At 32.6% G+C, this 10,155-nt stretch overlaps 1 long non-coding RNA gene across 1 annotated transcript; it reads right to left on the reverse strand.

Moving 5' to 3' along the window:
* Positions 1-6,642: 6,642 nt before the first annotated feature.
* Positions 6,643-7,731, reverse strand: LOC141379027 (uncharacterized). Its single transcript, XR_015479097.1, has 2 exons — positions 6,911-7,731; positions 6,643-6,843 (listed from the first exon to the last, which is right to left on the reverse strand). It is a non-coding gene; the product is annotated as an uncharacterized LOC141379027 (long non-coding RNA).
* Between the last annotated feature and the right edge of the window lie 2,424 nt (positions 7,732-10,155).

Below are 10,155 nucleotides of genomic sequence, written 5' to 3' on the forward strand. Positions count from 1 at the left end.
ATTATTAAAATATTAAATACCAGCAATAGCATAACTGGCTTGTAAAATAACTGGAAGCTGATGACAGTGGAAACCATTCCAACGAAATCTTTCAACAATTCGTAACTTTTCGATTTAGTGGATTATTTGTAAGATTTCGTACGATCTAATTAGTAAAATTTTGTAGAATTTGTTCATCACCCAATGATGGTTGGGTTTAGGGGTGGGGTTTACCCCACGCTACATTCTTAAAATCGTAAGTTTTTGTATGACTGAACTCGAATTAGCGAAGTACGAATTAGCCACTAAACTGACAACGTAAAAATACTTACGTTTTCTCGTGAGATCAGACTGAACCTTTCACATTCAAGCTACAAATGGACCAGCACACTCTTGCATAAAAAAGATTTGTTTTGTTTTCTAATGTGTGCCTCTTTTACTGTGTGATGTGTAAAACAAGATGGAAAAAGAAGAGTCCTAATTAGAGGCTTTTACGAAGACTAACATCTTCATGCCACACGGTTTATGCCAAAAACATGATACCTCAAATTGTACAGCTTGTTGAGCTGTGCAATTACTTCTCTAAGCTTTTGCAGATGATAACATGGGGAAAAAATATCTTTTTTGAACATTTTTGAAGGAAGGAGAGGATAATTTCATATAGACTGAGACTGGGGTCAGTAAGCAACCACCTGCCAACCACTCCAAACACCCTAGCAACCACACAGAAAGGAGATGATGTGAAGTAGAGTTGTGTGTTGTCAATGCAGCAGTGACACAAAAAGCTCATTCTTCTGGAAACTACTGATGTGTGTGTGTAAACCATGAACCGTATAAGACCAAACACCGAACCCTTCAGTACACCCTAATGAGGAACCATGAATGATGTACAGTATCTGTTTAAAGATGGATGATATGTCAGGGTTATGCTAGGACACTCATTGGCTGGTTTCAATTAATCAATTTGGAAAAAAAAAAAAGTTAAAAATGTACAACTTTAATAAGTAAATTTAGATACAGATATTTGTTTGTACAGACAACTAACATTAAAATGTCTGAGGTTCGTAAGACTTTGAGAAATGCAGCTTTGGTAAGGCATTACAATTAAAACTAAACAAAAACAAAAAAAAATCTCAACCTTTTTTATAATAAGGGTAAATATTTAAATAACAATGGCCACATAGACAAACTACCTGACATAAGTCTTGTTGTTGATCCCAGTTGTACAATAACTACGACCTCTAGTTGATCATTCGGAAATGTGGCAGGAGGTAGATTTTTCCCGTGAATCATCTGTTGAGCTGCATCCCAAATCATCACAAATACTCCAGAAGACCTACTGGGACCTGCATGGAGCCAAGATTCTCACAGAAATCAGTCAAGTTTGGTAAAGGAAAAATCATGGTTTGGGGTTACATTCAGTATGCGAGAGATGTGCAGAGAGGATGGCAACATCAACAGCCTGAGGTTTAAGACATTTGTGCTGCCCATCACATTACAAACCACAGGAGAGGGCAAAATCTTCAGCAGGATAGCGCTCTCTCATACTTCACACTGCAAAAAAATGCTTCTCTTACTTAGATTTTTTGTCTAGTTTTGAGTCCAAATATCTCACAGTTCTTAAATCAAGAAGAATTTTCTAGACAAGCAAAACATATTGCCTTGTTTTTAGCAATAATATGCCAAAATTAAGTGAATTTTTCTTAAAACAAGCTAAATAATCTGCCAATGGGGTAAGCAAAACAATCTGGTTTTTCCTTTTGACATAAGATTATTTTGCTTACCCCATTGGCAGATTATTTTGCTTGCTTTAGGTAAAAACTTACTTAATTTTGGCACATTATTGCTGAAAACAAGACAATATGTTTTGCTTGTCTAGATAACTCTTCTTGATTTAAGAATTGTGAGATATTTGGACTAGAAACAAGACAAAAAAATCTAAGTAAGAGAAGCATTTTTTGCAGTGCAGCCTCCATATCAATGTTCCTGAAAGCAAAGAAGGTCAAGGTGCTCCAGGATTGGCCAGCCCAGTCACCAGTTATGAACATTATTGAGCATGTCTGGGGTAAGATGAAGAAGGAGGCATTGAAGATGAATCCAAAGAGTCTTGTTGAACTCTGGGAGTCCTGCAGGAACGCTTTCTTTACCATTCCAGATGACTTTAATAAGTGATTTGAGTCATTGCAGAGATGTATGGTTGCAGTCCTCCAAGCTCATGGTAGTTAGACACAATATTCATTCTGTTTCCACTGCAGCATGACTTTACTGTACATTATTTCTGTTAAGTGACAAGACTTTTGTCTAAACAAAGTCAGACCTTACTGTCCTAATTAAATAATTAAAAATCAAGGCATGATCATATTTTATTTTGCTAAAATAAGCGTAATCTAGATGCCTTTGCCTTTCATATAAGCCACTTTTGATACCAAATGATCAACTGAAAGTCAAGTTATTATTGGTTGTTCCTAAAACTTGGATAGGCGACAGGACTTTTGTCAGGTAGTGTACTGTCTTTTCCCCCCTGTGAAGTCTAACTGTCAGTTCCTCCAAGTATGTCCAAACTGTTGACCAATAAGCTAAATGTGTTGCAAATGCCGTTTCATGTTGTTTTTAACAAGCGTCCACAGTCGACATGGTTGTCAACACTTAAAAATGTTCATGTTGACTAATAATAAAAACAGTACCAGTTTCAAACACCACACAGAAAAAGGCTCTTAACTAAACCAGATATTTTGCTCAGAAAAAAGACTGATATACTGCTGAGATATACTTTTTGATAGTGTTGAAAAAGTTGACCCAGAGTTCATTTAAGAAAAAATAAATAAATGATACAGTATTTCACATGCTATATCTGCCTGTGTGCCAAATTGCACCTTTGTGCTGTAACTTTTAAATATGACTACTAAAATTATTTTTATCTTACAAAACAATGACATCATCAGCAAATCTGAAGCTTTGCTCAAAATCTAAATAATGTAATGCAAAGAAAACAATAACTTGTCCTCAAATATACACTACCTGACAAAGTCTTGTCGCCTATCCAAGTTTTTAGGAACAACCAATAATAACTCGACTTCTAGTTGATCATTTGGTATCAGAAGTGGCTAATAAGAAGGCCAAAGGCCTCTAGATTACGCTTATTTGACCAAAATAAAATATGATCATGCCTTGATTTTTGGTCTGACATTGCGATGACAAAAAGTCTTGTCACTTAACAGAAATAATGTCCAGTATAGAATATAAAGTCATGCTGCAGTGGAAACAGAATGAATACTGTGTCTGACTCCCATGAGCTTGGAGGACTGCATCCATACATCTCTGCAACGACTCAAATCACTTATTAATAGTCATCTGGAATGGCAAAGAAAGCGTTCATGCAGGACTCCAAGAGTTTATCAGGATTATTTGGATTCATCTTCAATGCCTCCTCCTTAATCTTACCCAGACATGCTCAATAATGTTTATGTCTGGTGACTGGGCTGGCCAATCCTGGAGAATCTTGACCTTCTTTGCTTTCAGGAACTTTAATGTGGAGGCTGAAGTATGAGGAGCAGCGCTATCCTGCTGAAGAATTTGCCCTCTCCTGTGGTTTGTAATGTAATGGGCAGCACAAATGTCTTGATACCTCAGGCTGTTGATGTTGCCATCCACTCTGCAGATCTCTCGCACGCCCGCATTCTGAATGTAATCCCAAACCATGATTTTTCTTTCACCAAACTTGACTGATTTCTATGAGAATTTTGAGTTTGTGATGATCGGGATGCAGTTCAACAGATGAATCATCAGAAAAATCGACCTTCTGCCACTGTTCCAAATGATCAACTAGAAGTCAAGTTAATATTTGTTGGTCTTACAACTGGGATTGACGACAAAACTTTTGTCATATAGTGTAGCTATATAGTGTATTTGTAGTTTATTGATGGTATCTGATTAAAACAAGGAGTTTGATATTATAGTCACAACATCACATGATGGAAAAAGTTAAGTTAACTTACAAATGGTCGGTACATATAGTTAAGTATATATAAACAAGTTATTTACAGCCTCTAGTTTGGACCAAAATTGCAAAGTTACGTCATCTATGTGAATTTAGGCTAACTTTTGTTCTAGAATCTGCATAATTATAAAAGCATACTCATTAAAGGTAATAATGTGCGTGATGCTTCATCAATGGCTACTGCAATGATTTATTAGCAATAAATGAAAGTGGTTCTGCATGTAATTTTGCCTGCTGTGACAGACAGAAAAAGATTCTGATTACAAAATTGAAAAACTACTGTACAGGACAGGCAATCAGTCACAACCACGCCACACCACAGTAGGCTGGTTATATAAAAGCGCACACACAATTACCCTGCTTTTATGCTTTTAGCCTTAAAAGTGAAGAGTGTAATTTCTGAAGCACTAGTTTCGCCAAATGAAATGGCTAAAATCATGACCAAACCAATGGCAAAATCCCTGACCGTCACTGCTAAGTCAAACTGACACTGGTTAAGATGTGTTTTTGGTTTGTTTAAATGGGATCCTTAAAAAGCTTGTTGACACAGAAGACATTAACTGTAATGATATAGTTGAAATCAAAATTATTACTGTAGATCTCCTGTGAAATTGTAATTATTGTTCATTTATTTCCCAATTGCTGTTTAACAATAATTTAGTCTTTAATCGTTGTTTTTAAACGATTTGGTTACACATTACAATAAGGTTGTATTAGGTAATGCATTTACTAACATGAACACACAATAAAGAATACATTTCTTACAGTATTGTAGTTTATATTAGCATTAGTTAATGAAAATACAGTTGTTCTTTGAAAGTTCATGATAACTCATGGTGCATTAACTGATGTTGCTTTCAATATTGCTAATGCATTAGTAAATGTTGATCTATGATTAATAAATGCTAAACAAGCATTTTTCATAGTTCATGTTAGTAAATACATTAAGCAATTTAAAGTATAGTGTGAAATTGTAGTATGATCCATTATACTATATATATATATAATATATATATAATGGATCATATATACATATACATATATATATACATATATATTTATACATATATATATATATATATATATATATATATATATATATATATATATATATATATATATATATATATATATATATATATATACACTATGGCTCCAAAATACTGGCAGTGCCAAGTTTTTTGTAAACAGTATCGTAATTAACAGTTTGTCTACAAAACATAATGTTGCATGTGGGAAAAATCACTTAAATGCTCATGTTTGTGCAACGATAGATTATTTTATTTTAATATTTTATGGAGCTCTTTAAGGTTGCAAAGCTGCGTAGAATTTGCTCCTTTTATGGTGGCCTATTGCATGTTTTCAGAAGCTTCAGTTTGAATCTAAATCATTAATTTTGTTGGATAAATGCTGTTTTGTAACAAACTTAGTTTGAAAAAGAGAACTAATACATTTTAGGTGAAGTGACGTGCAAATAATGCTTTTTTTCAGTAATAAGAGAATTGTGAGTTAAATTCAAGTAGGCCTATTATAACATATAAAATATAATATTAATGACATTTTCTTTATTTCATATATTTGGGTCATATAATATGTCAAAAATGCCAAAAGGATAAAATATGTTTCATGTAAAAAAAAAAGAGCGATGCGTAAGAGAAGAAATAAGTTTAAGTAATATACGAATGAAGTATGTGGTAATGGGGTGAGAAAATAATAAGCTTGTGCTTCATCCTACTCCATTTTCCACCATGTTGATATGCATTTTTTTGTTAATGATATTTTATGTATGATATTTTTGATCGAAAATAAATAAATCAAATAAAATCAAATATACACACACAGTTGAGGTCAGAACTATTAGCCCCCCTTTGAATTGGTTTTCTTTTTTCATTCATTCATTAATTTTCTTGTCGGCTTAGTCCCTTTATTAATCCGGGGTCGCCACAGCGGAATGAACTGCCAACTTATATTATTTTTACGCAGCGGATGCCCTTCCAGCCGCAACCCATCTCTGGGAAATTTTCTTTTTTAAATATTCCCCAAATAATGTTTAACAGAGCTAGGAAATTTTCACAGTATGTCTGATAATATTTTTTCTTATTATTTGTTTTATTTTGGCTAGACTAAAAGCAGTTTTTAATTTTTTAAACACCATTTTAAGGTCAAAATTATTAGCCCCTTTAAGCTAAATATGTTTTTTCGATAGTCTACAGAACAAGCCATCGTTACACAATAACTTGCCTAACTACTCTAACCTGCCTAGTTAACCTAACTAACCTAGTTAATCCTTTAAATGTCACTTTTAGCTGTATAGAAGTGTCTTGAAATATAGTCAAATATTATTTACTGTCATCATGGCAAAGATAAAATAAACCAGTTATTAGAAATGAGTTAATAAAACTATTATGTTTAGAAAAGTGTTGAAAAAAATCTGCTCTCTGTTAAACAAAGAGGGGGGGGGAAATAAACGGGGGCTAATAATTCAGGGCGACTGATAATTCTGACTTCAACAATCTGGAATGGATTCTGTTTAAAAAACTGAAATGCTGAATCTTCAGTGTTTCAGCTTTTAAATCAGCAGACAAATAAAAACCATTAATACAGATTCTAACATAGTACAAAACATGATAAAGGCAAATTGTTTAAAAAAAAAGCACAAAAGAAAGTTACTGTATTTGAAACTGTATTTGCATAAGTAGCACAATGGTATGTTGGGATATGTGTATGTTAAAAAACAACAACAGAGAAGAAGGATATCATAATTGCATCATACCCTCAACATTGTCTAAAGAAACGTTCAATATTGTTGTGTTAACACAGTCAGTTGAGCATTCACAATCAAAATTTCATTTACATATTTAAATAACCTTCCACAATATAGTTATTTGCATGAATGAGTCTTAAATTACTAGAATGATATAATAGGGGTAAGACTTGCAATGTTTGCCTAAATAGATGCTTTTCTGACATGTTTATTTTTGTGAACCAGCTTAACATGTTCACTTTAAGGCCAATTGTGCCCCCTGGTGTCTGACTTCTCATATTTTCAATTACTGGAATTTAACCAGAGTTATTTGCTTGACCATTATTGGTAACATTTCAATTTGATATGCCCATATAATGAACTACTAAATTAAAACCAAAAATATAGCTCTTCAAAGATGACCCATTAAATGCATTTGTTTTTTTTAGTATTATGCAGTAGTAGTAGTAATGGTAGTATAGGAAAATGCTAACTAAAATGAACACTGTAATATGTGTAACCCATTTATTATCTACACTGTAAAAAACTTCCAATCTTAAAGATGTCTACTTTATTGGTATAAAATAAAGTATTGCGGTTGACTTAAAAGGTGATGTAAAAAGCAGTTTATTTAGATGTTATCATTTTTTCAGTGTAAATCACTCTACAGTCGTTTCCTATGCTAATGCAAGTGGTCACATAAAGCCATATAAGAAAACATCAACATCAAACTTAAAAAAAACAACAGCATCAAATGTAAAATTGGCATTTCTAAGGCACTTATTCTCGTGTAAACATTGTGCTAATTACCTACTACCTAGCATTAGCGTTTCTATTTATTATAAAACTGCATTTAAAAAGACTTGATGTGAAAAATATTCACTCGAAAAAAGATGCTCACTGTAATAATAAGAAAACATCGTCAAAATAATTCCTTCTCTTGCCTAAGGTAATATAAATGTGTATCAGTGATTCAAGGGGTCATGACATTTTCTATTTTCAATGTTTATATATATATATATATATATATATATATATATATATATATATATATATATATATATATATATATATATATATATATATATATATATATGAGCAATTCCAGCGTTATGGATGTGACGTTTGCAGTAAAAACTCAACATAAATTCACATAGAAGGTATATGTTAACATTATATTGAAACATCTGTTTATAATTTCCAGAACTAACCACAGAGCTATGAAAGCAGAAAAACATCTATCTGTAAACATGTTTTGTACTTTAAATGAGGGAAATAAACATGCGTTATGGATGTGACCAAAAAAGTCTGAAAGTTTACAGAATATAACATACTTTGTAAACATTCTGTGAATTAAACTGCACAACCCAAAAGAAATAATGATAAACAGAAGGATGAGAGTTGGCTCACTATCAAACAAAAATTATTGATTTTATTTATTATTGTTGTATTTATGAGGAAAAAAGAGTTGTTATGGATGTGACATCTCTCCGTTATGGATTGACAAATGCTTTGTGAGCATTTCTAAAGTACTGTTAAATACTTGATTGCACAAAAAAAATTTTTAAACGGGTTCCACATTTTGGTAAAAACGTAAAAAATTTTTATGGCAAGGGTGACATTTGCATGGAATTGCACACATATATATATATATATATATATATATATATATATATATATATATATATATATATATATATATATATATATATATATATATATATATATCAGGGCTCGAAATTGCGACCATTTTGGTCGCATATGCGCCCGAAAATTAATCGATGCGACCTCATAATATATTTGGGCGCATTAGTGCGACCTGTTTTGATTTTTTTTTTAAAACGTGCTGAATCGCTCTTCCCTGCCGCTATATTGGTTCATATTAGCTGTCAATCACTCAAGGCTTTTCACTGTTAGATGACAGGGAGGGAGCTTTTATGTCCACGGGAAATGCAAACGGCTAAAGAGTGAAAACTTAAAGCACGCAGGTTTGCAAAGTGCTAACCCCACCTAAAGTTGAGGCGCAGATGAGAGCGATCATGACACGTGGTGAATATTGATCCGCCAGCTGAGATCAATCGAGTACGCGCTTCTTGGAGAAGGTGCCCGAATCTCCATGCGTTGCATTCACTGCGTGTTTAGCGCAAATGTCCGCTAAAAGTCAAATCTAATACTGTATCATCGCCAAAGAAGCTCGCCTTTACTAAGTTTACACTGAAACTGCGTCTCATAACAAACAGCGGTATTGCGCCGATGCTCAACCTGCTCATAAATTGGGTCGGCTGACTCGCCTGCTTTTCCACAAACACAGAAAAATGAAAATCAGCTCAGACGGAACCTTTAAATTGACACAAACTGAAACCAAAACTTTTAAAGAGTGATAGAAGTGAGACTTCACTTACTTTCTTTTGTCTATTCTTTCTTGAGGTGTATATTATTTTTTTATTTAGTTACTGATGACTGTTTTGCAGCTTTCAGCCTTGAATTTAATATTTTATTATAATCTTTTGTTTGTTTTGCAGCAGAAATATTATTTATTAAACTGACATGCATATACATATGCTGTTTAGCAGTACAAAATAAATATTTCATACTGCAATGCTTCATTTTTGTTTGATGCAAACTATACATTTATTTTTCATAAAGTAACAGACTTTTTATAGCAGATAACTTGCATTCAAGCACATTCAAGGCAGCATGATGATGAGAAATGTAATTCATTGTTACTATTATTGTCATTTTCATCATTACTAATATTCTAGAATTATAATACATACACATTTTGGAATTATTGCACACAAATATCAATGTCATCTCAGCATTAGTTAGATGTCCTAATTAATGTTGTTTTAAAATACAATAAATCCCTTAAAATACTATTTGCAGCGGTGCTCAATCATTTTTGGTGGGTGCTCCTAAATTTTTTCTGGTGCTCCTAAATTTTTGAAGTTGGGAGCACCGGTGCTACCAAATAAAAAAGTTAATTTCGAGCCCTGTATATATATATATATATATATATATATATATATATATATATATATATATATATATATATATATATATATATATATATATATATATATATATATATATATATATATATATATATAGTTGTTCTTTTTTAAGCTGCTTGGCAATTGCCCTGTTTTTATATTCTGTCTCTCACAGAATCCCTCCTTAATTATCCATTTTTGAAGGGCGGGTCTCCTTTAATGCTCATCAATAAAAGGCCACTATTCTTACTGGCTAACATCTTTGCATAGGAAACATTATTTATGTTATTGCACAATAAATATTAATATTTTCATATAAACTGTCACTTATAGATAAAGCATTATCAAATTGTTTGTTTGTCTCCTCTACATGTCCATAATGTATCCACCATAGACACTTTTGGGGATTATAATTAGTGGGCGGAGCCAATGATAAAATAATG

Source organism: Danio rerio, chromosome 2, assembly GCF_052040795.2.
Source record: "Danio rerio strain M-AB ecotype USA chromosome 2, GRCz13ab, whole genome shotgun sequence".
Classification (NCBI taxonomy): Eukaryota; Metazoa; Chordata; class Actinopteri; order Cypriniformes; family Danionidae; genus Danio; species Danio rerio.